Here is a 17,226-nt window from a genome sequence, read left to right on the forward strand (position 1 = left end):
TCCTCATTGGTCAGTCCACACGAGGTGGGTCAAAGGTTACTCTGGGCGGGTTACGTGTTGTCAGGCATTCAAGTATTGAGTATATTTACTGCATATTACAGTAAAATATTCTGTATGTGACCACATTATGGTGATCCTTGGGTCGTGATGATGGAGCCCTTGAATATTGTTGCCCAGGGTACAACAAAGTGTTAATCTGGCCCTGGTTCCGCCGTCACATTCCCGCAGAAACTGGTTGATCACACCGGGGCCAGACTACTAGCATGTGGTTTTACAACCACAATGTCCTCAGAAGCAAAAACGCTTTTAAAAGGGAGGGAGGAGTCCTAACTGTTGCTGCAGGCGTGTTGTGTGAGAGTGCAGTTATATACTGGTTAATATATTTTTGGGTTCAGTTGCTTTCATGTGGCCTAATGTGAGTCTATTTGGGATCATTGGAATGATCAGCAGCATTTCTTGATGTGACTTTATGGCAGTTGCCCAGGGCATCATCGCAAGGAGGATGGCATTCATTTACTTTTGTTTTATTTGGTATTTTTTCAGTCAGTTTTGGAAATAGTGATCAATTTTGATTAATTCACAGCCTATGTTTAATTACATTTAAAATAAATATTAACAGATGAGATCAAACAAAACAGATGAGAATTGCCCTTAAGCTGTTTAACTTGGACCAAGCATTTTAGGTCACAGATAGATGTAGCTTAGGGTCTCTGTCTATACACTTTATAAGACAATTTAGGTGATGGCATGTTGTTTTTCTGCTTTTGAACTGTTTTCTAATAATGTTGTGTTAAATAAAGTGAAGGAAGGAGAGAAATAACGTTTCCCTAGCAGTTTTTAAAAATTTCCCCATGTAATCCGATTAATCGATTAATCGTGTCGAGACCCCATCCGATTCATCGATTATCCAAATAATCGTTTGTTGCAGCCCTAGTTGAGCTTTCGTCCTCCTGGTTTTCAGGACTTTGGTTTTTTGGCTTCCTGCCATTTTGGAAATTTTGTTCATCATCCTAATAAAAGGATTTACTTTTAAACGCTCCTGCCTCGTGTCATCTGGGGTTCATGCATTTTGGGTTCTAACCTCCTCCTAACCTTCAACGTGACAGAATGGGCCGACCACCACTAAACCAACAGAACTCTGGACTCCACCATTAGACCGCTACCGGTACTGTGGCAAGCCAGAGGGATGCCGTGCCCTCGTTGAAGCATGCGCTCGTCTGGGCTTGGATCTTTTGGATTACGATAGGCTAACCGTCCTGTTGCTCATTTTGGGTGGTAGCGTCCTACGTTGGGCTACAGATTATTTTGAGGATCGTCCATTTAGAGCTGTGCCGTTCTGGACATTTGCTAGGGAACTACTACAAACTTTTGGCCGTAACCCTGCTCCACCAGCTGCTCTTACTTCTGTCAGAACCGGCTTCATCTCCTTCTCCCCTGAACCAGTTGGCGCCATCTCAGCACCTCTGATGGGCCAAACCACCACACCCTGACCTGGTCCCGACAACGCTGCCTCTTCATCCCTGGTGGGTTGTTCTTCCTCCTCATCTTCTGTTTCTGCCAGCGTCATCTCCACACCTCCACCTGTTTCAGACAGCGCTGCCGCATCCTCTCTGGTGGGCTGTCATTCCTCCTCATTCTCAGTTCCTGCCAGCATCATCTCCTCACCTCCGATGAGCCAACCCCCCCCCCACCCCCCCCGCGTCGATGATGCCGCAACTGTCATGCTTCGGCGTTGATCCCGGAGGGCGCATCGCATCCTGCTTCGGCGGTGGTCCCGGAGGACGCATCGCACCCTGCTTCGGCGGTGGTCCCGGAGGACGCATCGCATCCTACTTTGGCGGTGGTCCCGGTGGACGCACCGCATCTGGACCAGCTCTTCCAAGAGGCTCCGGTCCAGCCCGTCCACGAGGTTATGGTCCAGCCCTTCCACGAGGCTCCGGTCCAGCCCTTCCACGAGGCTCCGGTCCAGCCCTTCCACGAGGCTCCGGTCCAGCCCTTCCACGAGGCTCCGGTCCAGCCCTTCCACAAGGCTCCGGTCCAGCCCGTCCACGAGGCTCCGGTCCAGCCTGTTCAAGAGGCTCCGCCCAGTCCGGTGCCTCCAGGCCAGAAGTCGACACCTCCAGACCAGAAGTCGACGCCCCCAGGCCAGAAGTCGACACCTCCAGGTCAAGGGTTGATGCCTCCAGTCCAAGAGTCGACACCTCCAGTCCAAAAGTCGTCACCTCCAGTCCAAGAGTCGACGCCTCCAGTCCAAAAGTCGACGCCTCCAGTCCAAGAGTCGACGCCTCCAATTCAAGGGTCGACGCCTCCAGTCCAAGGGTCGACGCCTCCAGTCCAAGGGTCGACACCTCCAGTCTCGAAGTTGACGCCTCCGCCTCCAGCTCTGAAGTCGACGTCTCAGGCTCCAGCTGTGAAGTCGGCATCTCCGGCTCCAGCTCTGAAGTCAACGTCTCCCCCTCCAGCTCTGAAGTCGACACCTCCCCCTCCAGCTATGAAGTCGACGTCTCCCCGTCCAGCTCTGAAGTCGACGTCTCCCCGTCCAGCTCTGAAGTCGACGTCTCCCCGTCCAGCTCTGAAGTCAATGTCTCCGCCTCCAGCTTGGAAGTCGACGTCTCCGCCTCCAGCTCTGAAGTCGACGTCTCCGTCTCCAGCTCTGAAGTCGACGTCTCCGGCTCCAGCTCTGAAGTCGACGTCTCCGGCTCCAGCTCTGAAGTCGACGTCTGCGGCTCCAGCTCTGAAGTCGACGTCTCCAGCTCCAGCTCTGAAATCGACGTCTCCCCCTCCAGCTTTGAAGTCGACGTCTCCCCGTCCCCAACGTTCCAGCCTGCAGAGTCTTCACCTGCAGGGCCCACTCCTGTAGTGTCCGCACCAGCCGAGTTTAAAGTGCCTCCTGAGACGCCACCTGCAGTGTCTGCGTCCCCTCAAAAGTCTACGTCCACGTCTCCAGAGTCTACGTCCCCACAAGAGTCTACGTCCCCACAAGAGTCTATGTTCTTGTCTCCAGAGTCTACGTCCCCACAAAAGTCTACGTCCTCACAAGAGTCTACGTCCTCACAAGAGTCTGTGTCCCTGTCTCCAGAGTTCCTGTCTCCAGTGTTCCTGTCTCCAGTGTCCCTGTCTCGAGTCCCATGTGTTCCTGTCTCAAGAGTCCCATGTGTTCCTGTCTCAAGAGTCCCATGTGTTCCAGTCTCAAGAGTCCCATGTGTTCCAGTCTCAAGAGTCCCATGTATTCCAGTCTCAAGAGTCCCATGTGTTCCTGTCTCAAGAGTCCCATGTGTTCCAGTCTCAAGAGTCCCATGTGTTCCAGTCTCAAGAGTCCCACGTGCCCCTGGCTCAAGAGTCCCATGTGTCCCTGTCTCCAGAGTCCCATGTGTCCCTGTCTCCAGAGTCCCCAGAGTTCCATGTGTCTCCGTTACTGAAGTCCCTTCCTCGTCCACCTTCTCTGAAGTCCCTTTCTCGTCCACCTCCTCTGAAGTCCCTTCCTCATCCACCTCCTCTGAAGTCCCTTCCTCATCCACCTCCTCTGAAGTCCCTTCCTCGTCCACCTCCTCTGATGTCCCTTCCTCATCCACCTCCTCTGAAGTCCCTTCCCCGTCCACCTCCTCTGAAGTCCCCTCTTCGTTGTCCTCCTCTGAAGTCCCCTCTTCGTCGTCCTCCTCTGAAGTCCCCTCTTCGTCTTCCTCCTCTGAAGGTCCCCCTTTGTTGTCCTCCTCTGAAGCCCCCTCTTCGTTGTCCTCCTCCGGGGTCACCATTCCCCAGGCTTCCCAGCTCCCGGCTCCTGGTTCCCCGTCGCCGGCCCCCCAGAGTTCCCTGTTCCCGGCTCCTGGTTCCCCGTCGCCGGCCCCCCAGAGTTCCCTGTTCCTGGCTCCTGGTTCCCCGTCGCCGGTCCCCCAGAGTCTCCTGTTTCCCTGGTTCCCTGTCGCCGGCCCCCCAGAGTCTCCTGTTTCCCTGGTTCCCTGTCGCCGGCCCCCCAGAGTCTCCTGGTTCCCTGTCGCCGGCCTCCCTGAGTCTCCTGTTCCCTCCTCGCCCACCCTTTTGGGTTGTTTTTGTTTGGTCCCTCCTCTCCCTCCCTGTGTTTTTTGTGTCCTGTTTTGTTTCTGACTTTTGTTTGTGGTTTTGTCTTGCACTCGTCTTGGGCGTCTGGTATCCGCCCTTGGGGTGGGGGTGGGGGGTGGTACTGTCATGTTTTGTGTCTCTTTGTGTTCCTCATGTGTCTCCTGTTTGCAGCTCTCCAGCTAGGTGTGTGTGTGTGTTTGTTTGTCAGCTTTGTTTTGTGCTCTAGGTGAGCTTTTGTCCTCGTTTCGTGGTTTGTGCTCTATGTTGAGCTTTCGTCCTCCTGGTTTTCAGGACTTTGGTTTTTTGGCTTCTTGCCATTTTGGAATTTTTGTTCATCATCCTAATAAAAGGATTTACTTTTAAACGCTCCTGCCTCGTGTCATCTGGGGTTCATGCATTTTGGGTTCTAACCTCCTCCTAACCTTCAACGTGACAACAACACAGCAGATCATCCTCAGCTTGAGGTTTTGTACCAGCACACGTAGCAGAAACAGTTCATATCATCACTTATAAAACTGATACTTGACAGGAATTTTTATCCTCGTATATTTTACTTTGTCTGTTCCACAATTTGAACATGGCTGCTGCTGATCCCTCTTTTAGAAAAAGTCTTTGTGGTTTTTGTGCTGAAATGAACATCAGCACGGAAGTATGAGAAAGAAACCGATAAGTGATTTGCATTTTTCTGTTTCATAAAAGTGTCATACATTCCAGACATGACTAAGTTGGTTCCTCTGATTTGTTCAACATCTTCAGGCTAAATTAAAGAATCATTGGATATATGGGAGTTCTTTAATTTAGCCTAAAGGACTTTTACCAATGTTTGTAAGCTTTTTTGACAGGGGCCTTTCATGTGACATTCAAAAATGTTCAATAGAAGGAAATTAGACAAATTACAGCACCAAATACTTCAGGTTAAAAGGAAAACATGAGAAAACATTCAGGATAACTGTAGCAAATATGTACTTTTATGCAAATGGATTATTTTAGCCACTTTCAAGTGATTTTTATATTAAGAGTTATAAACAATATCTTACCCATAGTTGTTTATGTCAGACGTACTGGATTAACAAGCTAATGGCTTGATCAAGCTGCTAACTTTTTGGAATTCCCACTTCTGAGCTCCAGTGGTCCTAAAGTGGAAAAAAAAGGCTTTTAACTTTTTCTATTTGAGAATGCCTTGGAGTGTCCCTTGTTTTTTTTTCACTGAATCTTCCCATCAAACCAACTTATGTTGAGTCCAGGAAGTGCTCCTTTAAGTTCTTTAGAATCCTGGTTCTAAGGTGGTTTGAAGTAAAAGTTGGATGGAGATCAAGACTGAGAGGCTGGATAGTTCTAGTCTGAGTCTAGTCTGATATACCAAAGCTTCAAAACTCGGTCCAAAACGTGTTATCAGTGGAGGTTTTAAACAGATGTGCGAGAACAACTTTATTTCTTTGTTTATTTTCTAAAATCTCCACAATATATCTATAGCTATAATATGTTAGAACGTTGCTAGGAAGCCAGAAAAATTTTGGTAATAAGGGTCCCTTTATTAACGTTAATTAGTGCATTATTAAGCACTAATACACTGTTAAACTATTAACAACTGTCTAATATTAATGTTAATATTAAGAAATGCATTACTAATCAGACCCCCCACCCCCCCCACCCCACCCAGTCCTTTGTCCTAACCTTGAGGACACTTAATGGTGAACAATATACGGAATGTTATTAATAATATTATTATTGCTTATTAATGCTACGTTAATAAAAGGACCCTTATTGTGAAGTGTTACTAAGCTAATTTTTCTAAGATTTGTTATAGCAGCTTTTAGTTAGCTAACAGAAGAAATTGTGCCATCCCAGTAACAAAGGTGGAAACCAATTACAGAGATCATGACCTAGTTTAGTGTAGTTGAAAAACAAATTGGAGATCATTACAATTTCTTTGTAAATGCAAAATATATAGAGGACTGGTAAGAGTCTGGGGTCACATTTGTGGATTTTATTATTATAACATTAAATAGTTATTCTTGCTCTGCCTTAGAAACATAATGACAAGCTGTGCTGTTTCATTACTCTGCACCATGTTCTTTTACTCTTGTGCATATTTTAATTTTAGCTTCCAGTTTTATTTTTTTCTGTTGAACATTTTGTATGGAAAAATAACTAAACTGAATATTTTGATTATTAATAAAATAAGAATAAAGTAATAAAATGTGTTGCAGGCTTTGACAGCGTATGAGAGAAAAAGGTAAACGGTAGTATGCATCAGCTAACGTAAGCTGACGTTACCTCTGAAAAGCTATTTTGCACTTATGATAATTTTTAGTGTCTTTTTTTAGGGGTAAACTCATCCAGTAAGTATTCATGTTTACTGAAAGGTGCTAAAGAAGGATCTTGGTTTTCATGTAGACCTGAAAAAGTGTAAAATCACAGCTTTTGAAGTCATCTCAGCTTGTATCTATGAACACAGATAAAATGTGTGGAAAATAGTTTAGCCTCATTTGGCTGATGTGGATGGTATTATTTAGTGTATCTCCAGGGAGTCCTATTCCTTTAAAATCGGTCACAAGTTCTAACGGGATAACCACAAAAGGACCTGTGTGAAGCGCCGTTGAGGAAGTATGAATGTAGTTTGGAACAAACAAGCTCAGCCTGACACTTTTAATTTGATCCTTTCAAGGCTTGTTGGAACAAAGGTGAAACACTCTTGGAAAACCTTACTGGAAGTGCTAGCTTGGAGAGCCTCCATCCGTTGTTTACATCTCTTGGACCTTTTCATATTTTCCGTGTGTCAAAGAGAAACATGTGGTGATGTGATACATCTTGGCACATTGTTGTTCTTTGGCTGCTGCAGGGTGTGAGAATCTGAACAGAAGCCAGGCTCATCTCCTGCTCCCAGAACCCTGCTGTTTCACGTCCCCCGTGGAAGCTGCCAGTAAACGAGTGGGCTGGTCATCTCACACCCTGGGGCTCTACCTTGGGCTCTTCAGACCACCAGCTGTTGTGTTTAGGACTGAGCCCTGCCCCAGTTAGCACGACGAATCCAGAGCAGGAGTGTAAAGCTTTAAACTCACCGTATGCCTCCTCTCCTCTACTGTGAGGCTGCTGTGATTAACTGGACTCACACAGAAAACAAAAGTTTTATAGTTAACTACCTCATGAACAAACTTCTGAACCATCCGTTTTAACCAGCAGTCACTCACTCATAGCTTACATGATCCAGGGTAGATCCACTGTATTACAACCAGCCACTTCTGTCAAGTGAAGAACAATAGATGACACTATTGAGTGTGTGTTTGACAGAAAGTGGAAATCCTTGGTAATTAAATTCAACTTTGAAGTCAGTATCTTGTATTCCTTAAGGGACATCTGTCAAGAGTCAGAGGGCTGTGGCTATTTCTTGTTAGATCTACAAACCACTGTCAGTCAGCAGTATGCAGGTTACATTAAAAAAAATTACTACAAATTCTATTTTTTACTTTGTTCAGATCTGATTTGGAACTCTTACAGCAAACAGAAAATCAAGTTTAACTCTTAAACGACTCACATTTTGTCCGTGACAAAATTCGCTTCTCCAGAGGGAAAAAATCACACGAACCAAAAATCACAATTGTGACTCATACGAATATCAACATTTCCTTGTTATTAGTTCAACATTTCCTCTGTGTTTTTTAACAAGGTTAACATTTTTGTTCTATAAACAAATTTCAATAATCAAATAAAAATTGCATTTTCTTCTACAGCTTTTAAAAGCACAGTTAGTCATGTTAAAATCAATAAAATCAAAGGGAAATGGTTAGCCACATGTCTCCACTGTGTAAACCATCCCATAATCCATCATTTTCTCATGATTCCTGTTTTATCACACAGGATGACATGGACACTGTTCCTGTCTGTTATTCAAGCTTTCAGCATCGTTATCGTGTAACAAGAATAGCTCACAAGCTCACAGTTGAGTAACTTCAAAGATTTTATACACGTTGTGTCTTTTGATTTTTTTTCTGCTTATTTTAACATTTAATAAAATACTTCTGGGAAAATAGTATTGTTTTAGGATATTTAGTGACATATTACTACATTTAAAAAAATTAAAGCTTTTTATTTTAGAAATGAATCACAGAGTAGGGGTTGTATCAACTAGTTGACTAGTTGACTTCTATGCTCTGTAGTGACTTTTTATGCCTTTCATAGACTAGTCGCTGTCACGTGATAATGACCGACAAGATGCAGTCCTCGGAAAAGACAGCAGGTGATGAGCCCCTGCGCGTCGCCTCCCGACGCGCTGTGCCAGAGCGTCGGTATCTGACGCCTGCAGTAAACTGGACATTTGACCGAATTGTGACCTTTACCCTCTTGCAATTTAACCTTCCCCCATCCTAACCTTAACTAGCTTGCACATGCAAAGCTCTGATTGTTGACGTGCTCCAGACATCTGCGTCCTGAGCACGGCCACAATTATTCAAATTAGGTGTCGCCACCTCAAAAACAAATTTAACAAGCGATCGTTTATGTCGGCTCATTTCCTTTTATGTTTTCTGTATTTTTGTTGTGCCTGATGCGTTTCGCTGCTGTGGAGCGGAACGCATCACCTGTTTTTTCTCCGGCGATTTCATCTTACTGGTGCGGCTGGGGCGCACTCCGCTGTTTTTGCGGTTGGTAGATCTTTTCTAACTGCAGTTCAAAGGTAACTCATGAGGTTAATATATATGAACCCAGGTAGCAGTTTTTCTTTAGGATTGAGAGGAGATGCAGGAAGATACCCAGCTCTATCTGTCATTTCCACTGGATGACCACACTGTCTCAGCACGAATATCAAACTGTCTCTCTGACATATCAAAATGGATGAAATCCCACCATCTCCAACTCAACCTCTCTAAAACTGAACTACTTGTCATCCCAGCAAAACCATCCATATAGCACAATATCTCAATCCAGAATGACTTCCGATCTCTGGCTCCTTCAAAGGCAGTTTGAAATCTGGGAGTTGTGATTGATGAACACCTGATCTTTAAAGATCATGTTGCCTCTGTTGCTCATTCATGCCGCTTTGCGCTATATAACATACGAAAGATCAGACCATACCTAACACAACATGCCACCCAGCTCCTGGTGCAATCTACAGTCATCTCCCGCCTCGACTACTGCAATGCCCTTCTAACTGGTCTTCCAGCCTGTACTGTGAGACCTCTTCAAATGGTCCAGAACACAGCGGTGCGTCTGGTCTTCAATCAGTCTAAAAGAGCACATGTCACCCCTCTGTTCATTGAGCTCCACTGGCTACCGCTAGCAGCACACATCAAATTCAAATAGCTAACACTAGCATACAAAGTCCGAGATGGTTAGGCTCCCATCTACCTGAATCCTCTTGCAAAGGCTTACGTCTCGGCCCGGCCGCTCCGGTCATCACAGGATTGTCGGCTAGCAGTGCCACGCTCAGGACAATCCAGACTTTTCTCATGCATTGTTCCACAAATGTGGAATGACCTTCCAAGCTCTACCAGAACAGGAGCTTCCTTTTCAATTTTCAAGAAACTCCTGAAGACCCTGCTCTTCAGAGAGCATCTTCTAAACTAGCACCTTACCTGCACCCGTCCCCCATCTACTGTCCACTCCTCGTTCCCTCCTCTCCATGACTGATGTTAATGTTGTTGTTGTTACTGTTGTTATTAGCCTCAAGGGCAAAATGCCGATTATCACTTGTAAGTCGCTTTGGACAAAAGCGTCTGCTAAATACATAAACATAAACAGAAACATAATAAACAGACAGGACATAAAAATAGTCAAATAAAAACAAGTTAGTTTTTGTACCTGGTGGTTGCAATAAACAGACACCATTGAAGGTAATCAGAAGTGAGGAACAGAAAATGAAATAATTATTTTAATGTTTAGAGCAGCAGGACTTCTGAGAGGCTGCAGGCGCATCAGTGAGTTTGCGGCCGCTATGCAGGGGGAGGGGGGAGAGGTCTGAAGCAAGTGAACAGTAAAGATGCAGAAACTACCGTTGTTAAAAGAGATGTGTTTAACTCAGAAAATGTGGGCACAATTTTAATTGTCAAAAACTCCAGCGAACCAACCCGGTTCAGGTGTATGACGTTGTCAACGGCTAGTCAGTCGACTCGATTTTCATTACTTGACTGTCGACTTAAAAAAAATTGTCATGCAGCCCCATCACAGACATTGAGACCCATTTCCTACATTTTGACTTATTGCTTTTTTTAAAAAACATTTTCAACTCCATACAGAACCCAGCTTGTTCCCGATTTATCTTGGTGCAAAACGGGAAAGGTTTCAACACCTGTCATTGCTAGGGAAATAAAGCAATTGCTTGGAGGATGGTGGAAAAATAAAAAACAGATGTGGAAAAAAATAGTTTTGTCTTTTGGGATTTTATCTCAGATGAAACATCTACATGGGGTAGGTGGAAAGCAAAAAGTCCTCTTTAATTAAAGAGTTGTTGAGCTTATTTTTAACCACCTTCTGGCGTATTGAAGTGTGGTTATTTTAAAATCATAATGTATTTACACCTCCACCGCTGCCTTGTTACAAAAGTGTTCATTGGGCTAAAAATAGTTGGAGCAGAGTTGACAAGAGATTGGCAAGAACTCTGTAAATTATGAACCGGATTGCAACCAGTGCATTAAGCTTAGGCTTCACACCTCTCTGTGAACTCCATCTATACATCAATGCCAAACAGATTTACAACTCCAGAAGTTAGATGAAAGTTCAAATTTTTTTTAGCAGCTCCCAACTATGGTAACATATGGTTGGAGCAATTGTGGGAATTATCTGTGTCATCTTGTTTGGACATATTCAATTTGGGTCTCATGCCCCAGTGGAAACAGTTGAAAGTGGATGATTTGGGTGATGAAGGGAGATCCAGATGGCAGAGCAGCAGTAAGATCAATCGAGCTCGATGCATTTTTCCCACTCCAACATGCAGACAGATGTGATTTCACTCAGTAAATTGGGTATACTTCCATCTTGTAGGGTTCTGTTGACACGCTGTAACACCTTAAAAAGGATGAACAAACACGTTTATGAAAACTCTTCAGAGTGCATTTTTTAATGTGTTGTCTTTTCATAGAAGCAAATATTAATCAGCTTTTATGGCTTCAGCTGGCAGATGGGAGAAAAATGTTTATGAATTTTATTCACTTTTATAAATCGATCTGTAGTGATTGGTAGCAACCATTATCCTACAAACATGTAACAAGCAACGTTATCATTTATTTTCTGTAATGGTAAATGACTCAATGACTATTTATTATTTTCATTGCCTGCCACCAAAACACAAAAGATGGGCAGTTACATTTTTACCTGTGTCTTTGTATGGGTGCTCCTCTCTGTCCTCTAATACCGCTAGATGAATTTAAATGGATCTACAACTGCAACTAATTAAATTATGGCGTCAATCCAGTTCCAAATGAATATTCTAAAACACAAACAAGGCTTAAACTCAACCAGTTTAACAGACAATGACATAACATGTCAAATAGCAGCTAGGTGCTTCCTACTTTTGCTGCCTATAGATTAAAAATGTATACATCATGTTAATGTCAAGATTTGACAAATTCTATCTATAAAAGGCATTAGGTGATATATATACTCCTTCAAAAAATTAGCCCAGTAATCTACAAAGACAAGATCGGTTTGGTGGGCCTATCACAGCACTCTATTGGTTTGCTGGGCCAACCACAGCACTCTATTGGTTTGATGAGCCAATCACAGCACTCTGTTGAGATTGACAGACCACGTGACTTACGCGTGGTGCATTGTAGGAATTGAGGACGGAGGGAGATTTAAAAACCCGGGAGACACAGTTTTTCTCTGTTGGGCTCGGTGTTTACATCTGCAAACAGTCCTTCTGCGGTGTAAACTAGCAAAGGAATGTGACCTCTCTTAATTCACAAGGATGTATAAAACGAAGGAGACTGCTCCCGGTCCGTACAAAGACAGGCTCGACGCAAAATCTAGAGAAAGGTACGAGGAGAAGATCAAAGGATTAAACGGGTTAGACCCCTACGAACACAAAGACTGGAGCAAAGACGTTAGCGTGTTGCCCAACTTTACTCACGCATACACATGGTGCTAAGTGTGAGTGCATACACCCATGAAGTGTTTAGTAACGTCAGATCTCTGCAACAAGCCCAAGTCCAGTTTACCGATGGGTGGGTGCAGGACCTCGAAATGAGTCAGACTGAAGACCGTTGTGCGCACGAAGGTAAGTCAACCTTTTTCTCATGTAGATGTTATAATTAATCTCGACAAATCCGTAGATGAAGGTTCTAATAAAAATCAGTTGTGATGTCATTGCTAAAAATAAGGGGTAATTCTTTAATGTGGAAGCTAAATAGTTTTTGTTAGTCTATAAATGCTTTGTTTTATAAGGTGAACATGTATTTAGGAACTTATTTTAGAAATTAATTTAAAAGCTTTTTACTTGGCTTGGAATTCACATTTTTTTTATTTACAAGCTGAAAACACGGTAAACAACACAAATACTCAGTTAGGAGGTTATACATTTTTTACATAATTACTTTGAAAGCTACAGATTTAGCTTAGGAATGTTATACTTCTGTTAGGAAGGTGTTGCTTTTGCTAGTAATGTTTAGTTCGCCATCGTCGTCGTCTTCCTCCACTTATCCGGGTCCGGGTCGCGGGGGCAGCATCCCAACTAGGGAGCTCCAGACCGTCCTCTCCCCGGCCACCTCCACCAGCTCCTCCGGCAGGACCCCAAGGCGTTCCCGAACCAGATTGGAGATGTAACCTCTTCAACGTGTCCTGGGTCGACCCGGGGGCCTTCTGCCGGCAGAACATGCCCGAAACACCTCCCCAGGGAGGCGTCCAGGAGGCATCCTGACCAGATGCCCAAACCACCTCAACTGACTCCTTTCGATCCGGAGGAGCAGCGGTTCTACTCCAAGTCCCTCCCGAATGTCCGAGCTCCTCACCCTATCTCTAAGGCTGAGCCCGGCCACCCTACGGCTTGTGGCCCATCACTACACTGATCCTGTACCTAACATGTCCCAAGGACAGCCTGCCATTAATGATAGAGAAGCAATCGGGGAAAATAAGAGAAAAGCCAAGAAGCACTAACAAAGCAAATCATTCACTACATTTATTATGTAGCTGTAAGCTTTGGATACGTAATGTGCATTATTTTCTGTAGTGTTGAGTACTGTTTTTCTTTATTACAGTTTTACTGAGTGTCCTTTGCACAAGCCTTTGTTTACAAATTACACTGAGGCACTACTGCGTACATCCTCGGTCATTCATTTTCTTTATTGCTGTGATTTTATGTTCTTTGCACATACCTTGGTGTACAAGTTATATGTTTGAGGAAGATTTTTGCTACTTTAATTTTTTTCAACTAAAACACCGTTTTATTGTATTACTGTAAGTTGTGATAGTGCATATTTTAAAATTAGCTCTGTAGAGTACTTTATTTACTTTTAATTTCTTTGCATTAAGATTGTTTAATAACTTTGACTGGTGTTATTCTTTGTAGCTACTTTTTTTCTTTAGTGTTATTTCCTTTGCACAAACTGAAACTTTGGAGGACATTGTTTCAGCGTACATTTTGAATACTTTGATTTCATTTTGTTCCCCAAAGTTTTGTTATTGCACAAAGTTATGTTTATTGCACATTTTATTGCAAAAAAAATTGTTTACGTAATATGCTCAGGTGTTACTGGCAAAAGTGTTAAAGCATTAGATAAACCCACAAATAAAACTCCTCTAATTCATACAACTTATGTTTTTCTTTTTCAAGTGAAATAATTCATGGTGTAGTAGTTAAGCCTTGTAGGAATGAGGCAATTGTTGTATTTCAACTTCCTTTATTAGCTGCATTGCAAGGTGTTAAAAATGTACAAGTACAGTCCTTTAAACAGCATATATATACATATATATATATATATATATATATACATACACACACACACACACACATATGTATATATATATATAAATTTTTTTATACTATTTATTCTTCTTTTACGTTGTGAAGCACTTTGAGGGGCATTGATCGCCTAGAGATGCAGATATAATATAAGCATGGAGAATATGATACAGCATAAATCAAGGACTGGGGATTATTTAGATTTACTTTACAAATTTTGAAAGAAAAACACAACAACTGGCATGTGCAACATAAGGGCTTTCTATTTATATATTCAGAAAACATTCCTTCAAGTCGATGGGCCGAACTCTGATAAATTTTAATGGAGACATGTTTCCTGATTTGTGAAACTTGGCAGACAGCAGAGCAAGAATTATACGCGCAGGCAGGATGCTGTGCCATACGGTCCAGAACGCAGCACGCATAGAACTGCATCCTACAATGGCACAGCTTAATCAAATCATAAAACACAACCCCCCAGTACAGCGTTATGTATTGTGTTTACCTGCAAGGTTTTTGCCATGGTTTTCACTTGGATCATCCATCACTGGCTCCGGCGGATGTGGAACAACAGGCTGTTGTTTTGATCTGGCTCTCCGTCTAAACCGGTCAAATCTGGCGGTGGTCGTTGCTGTCACCTCGGTATGACTCATGTGGAGGGACGGAACCCAGTCCGGATCGCATTCCAGCATGCTGTAGGCCAGTTTGCCTGCATACGACACAAATAGCAGCCCGCAAAGCTAATGTAAACAAAGCATTCCAGCTAAACAAATGGGCCAGCAGAGGCCTTATTTTTGACCCGTATATACAAATTCACTATGATAAATCACTTAACTGCAATACATAAACTTACCTTTATGGAAATGTCTATAGCAGACCAACATTTGACCTGGGGTGTCCTGGAACGTTAAGTTAGGTCTTCTGATAGCAGCAGGCCACGCCATTCATTGCCTCTTTGTAGTTTCAGACACATCACTGAACAACCTCTCTTCCACACAGGAATCCGAAAAAAAATGTGTACCTTTGGCTATTAGCCTTCCCTGGTGGTCATGTGACCGAGTATGGCAATCAACAACACAACAAGCTCTGACCAAGTTTGGGGACAACTGTCCGGAAAAAAATAGAATGGAATGAGCACGCGCAGAGTGGTTTGGGGGGAGGGCTGTCCTTCATACCTACAATCTTTTGCGGTTTGAAGCTGGAAATGATGACACATTTTCAATCTCAATTGGATTGGTGCCAACCAAAGCGCTCTATCATATTAGTGGGCCAACCAGAGCACGATCGGTTTGGAGGGCCAGTTGTAGCACTCTGTCGGTTTTGTGGGCCTACCAAAGCACTATACCAGTGTGGTGGGCCAATCACAACTCTTTATCAGTTTGTTGGGCCAATCACAGCTCTCTATTGGTTTGGTGGGGCAATCACAGAACTCTATTGGTTTGATGGACCAATCACAGCACTCTATTGGTTTGATGGGCTAATCACAGCACTCTATTGAATTGGTGGACCAACCACAGTGCTCTATCAAATTAGTGGGCCAACCAGAGCACGATCGGCTTGGAGGGCCAGTCGTAGCGCTCTGTCAGTTTTGTGGGCCTATCAAAGCACTATATCAGTTTGGTGGGCCAATCACAGTGCTCTATTGGCTTAGTGGGCCAGCCACAGAGCTTTATCAATTTAGTGGATTAACCACAGCACTGCATCTGCACGATCGGTTTGGAGGGCCAGTCGCAGCACTCTGTCAGTTTTGTGGGCCTATCATAGCACTATGCCAGTGTGGTGGGCAAATCACAGCTCTCTATAATTTTGGTGGACCAATCACAGCACTCTATTGGCTTAGTGGGCCAACAACAGTGCTTTATCAATTTAGTGGGCCAACCACAGCTCTCCATCTGCTTGGTGGGCCAATCGCAGCACTCTATCAGTTTAATGGGTGGGATTTTCCTGTGACTGGATTGCTGTCAAAGACTAGTTTATTTAAAATGTTGTTTTCCACTGATTCAGTTGTTGAGTGAATTACAAAAATAGTGCAGGATGGCCAAGAGAATCATCCAACAGTTGGAACTTCTTTAAAATTTTAAAATTTTTTCAAGTAAAACCATCATCCATTGAATTTACATCTCTTTTGATTGCACAAATCTGTTATTATGCTGATTCAAGCACATAATCTTTAATCATCACCAATGCAATATTTTGCCTTCAAATTTTACTTATCATTTCTTTTTTACAAAGTATTCATCCAGCCATTTATCATTCAACAACTTTCCTTTTTTTTCTTGTGAGTGTGATTAAGCTCCTTTTTGCCCTCTAATCTTGGTCATATTGGCTGACTGAAAGGGGCCTCAGAGGTGGTCGAGCCCAAACAAAGAAAGAATGGTCTCAGCCCAGGTGTGAGGGACGGCGTAAGCTCTGCCTGAGTCAATAGATCTCTTAGATAGAGGTATCAACCTTTTTACAGGGACATGCAGCTCAGGCAGACTTTTAGCAATTACTGTCCCCAGTGCTGAACTCGAGCCATTTAGTATAAAGAGAGGGCAGAAAAAAGGATAAAATCCCCAGCACTGTCACAGAAATTTGCTGAAATTCTTCAAAAGGTTCTGCATTGCCATGATTTGTGTCAGAAAGTTAACTATGCTCACCTTGGTCAGAGTTCTCTTGGAAACAGCTAAATTACTTTATTCCTATTGTGTTTTAGATGATTTGGGATTGACATAAATCAGGCAGACAAAAGGCTATGTGACACCTAACTTGTGTGAAGGTGGTCCTCGGTTTGGCTTGTGTTGCGTTTTAACAGCATCAGAAGTTTAGATTAGATTTGCAGCACAGTCATTGGTAGCCATCCATCTTTAAGCATTTTGACCCCTGCCTTGGTACTTTGTCAACACAGTTATGATAATTAACTGTGAGATACTCATAGGTCCCCCGTTACTGCTCTATCGCCTCATCCCCATCAATAAAGATTCTGCTTTTGCAGCTTTTGACAAACTCGGCGATGTACTTTTTGTTGCTCTGGTCAACCATACGTGAGCAGCCCTAAACTGTGATGTGCCAGCCCACCGAGACAGAGAGCAGTCTTGTTTTCTTTTGAGTGAAGCCGTGTTCTTTTTCTCTTTTCGGCTCTCTAACACCTCTCTTCTCATAAAATGTTAATATTTTTGAAGGTAATAGCCTTAGTGCTGGATGAATGCATGAGGTCGACTCGTAAAAACTGTTAAATCATGATGTATTTGTCAGAAAAAAAATCTAATAGTAGCAATCGTGCAAACAAAAATTTTAAAAAT

General features: G+C 43.5%; 2 protein-coding genes across 3 annotated transcripts in view; one reads left to right on the top strand and one right to left on the bottom strand.

Annotated features, from left to right (window-relative positions):
* Positions 1 to 17,226, top strand: part of gpc6a (glypican 6a) — a 290,648-nt gene that overhangs the window by 18,416 nt on the left and 255,006 nt on the right. The gene's annotated exons all lie outside the window — the stretch shown is intronic.
* The window catches only part of LOC129153071 (craniofacial development protein 2), a 113,878-nt gene continuing 110,643 nt past the window's right edge, over positions 13,992 to 17,226 (bottom strand). The window contains exon 6 of the transcript XR_011521594.1: positions 13,992 to 14,654. The gene's annotated coding sequence lies outside the window, so the exon portion shown is untranslated. The remainder of the gene's footprint in view (positions 14,655 to 17,226) is intronic.

Source organism: Nothobranchius furzeri, chromosome 9, assembly GCF_043380555.1.
Source record: "Nothobranchius furzeri strain GRZ-AD chromosome 9, NfurGRZ-RIMD1, whole genome shotgun sequence".
NCBI classification, from domain to species: domain Eukaryota; kingdom Metazoa; phylum Chordata; class Actinopteri; order Cyprinodontiformes; family Nothobranchiidae; genus Nothobranchius; species Nothobranchius furzeri.